This window comes from Loa loa (genome assembly GCF_000183805.2).
Source record: "Loa loa unplaced genomic scaffold supercont3.458, whole genome shotgun sequence".
Classification (NCBI taxonomy): Eukaryota; Metazoa; Nematoda; class Chromadorea; order Rhabditida; family Onchocercidae; genus Loa; species Loa loa.
In genome coordinates, this window is record NW_018108638.1 from 44,703 (window position 1) to 45,716 (window position 1,014).

The following is a 1,014-nucleotide window of genomic DNA, read 5'->3' on the forward strand; positions in this document are numbered from 1 at the left end:
CATATACACGCAAGACGTCATTTAATTTTAATTTTCATTTAAATGCACACGCAAGGCGTCATTTAATCTCATCCATCAGGACGAACTAAACATCCCAACAACTCAGGAGAAAACTCCAGCCCTCGGGGAAATCTCGAGACGCCCACCACTTAGCTCATCGGAAAAGCACTACAAGGATTCTGGCAACGCGCCATCTGGATTAGTAACACACTTAGACTACTTTGCCTGGGTAAAATGAAAACATTGCTGTGCCAGGCAGCATTGGAATTGGGGCGTCACGCCGCTTATGTGAGCAATCAATCCGTTTGTTGCGTGCATTAATATAAGCAAACATTGGTTATATTTAATTCATCCTAAAATTAGTTCAAGTGAAGCACCGTAACATGACATCTCAATTCCAATGCTGCTTGACCACTCTTACATCCATAATACGTCCAGGGGATGTATTATGCTCAAGCTATTTGAATCTTAACTTAGATGGTATTACTCATCAAGCAGGAGACATATAATGGTTGACAATTCTCAAAATAAAACACAAGTCTCCTTCATGTCGTTTTCAAGCGCCATAACTCAACTCGTGAAGTATTTCTGAAAACTGAACAAGTTTTACTGTTACTAGTGTCAGACCAAAAAAAAATCATGGCAGTCATAGTTTCATTACGCAGTACTTCACATGCTTAATGCAATTCAACTAGGCAATTTAGCTGTCGTGAAATTTTTCTTCTGTGGATAGTCCAATGGATTATTTGTGTTGCGTGGAACCAACTCGTATGAAGAAGGGTTTATTCGTCTCTGCTATATCACAAACAAAGAAAACAGTAAAATTTGACAAGCTTATATATTAGGAAGTGGGTGTGGTTTTTCCTAATTATTCAAACATTTAAAGAGATGTTGATTCGCATACATCGGAATTTGTGAGAATATTGTTATCAGATGTAAATTGGATAGATGAGAACCATGAACACAAAGATGTTAATTTGAATAACTAATGTAAGCAATTGAAAAGAAAGGCAT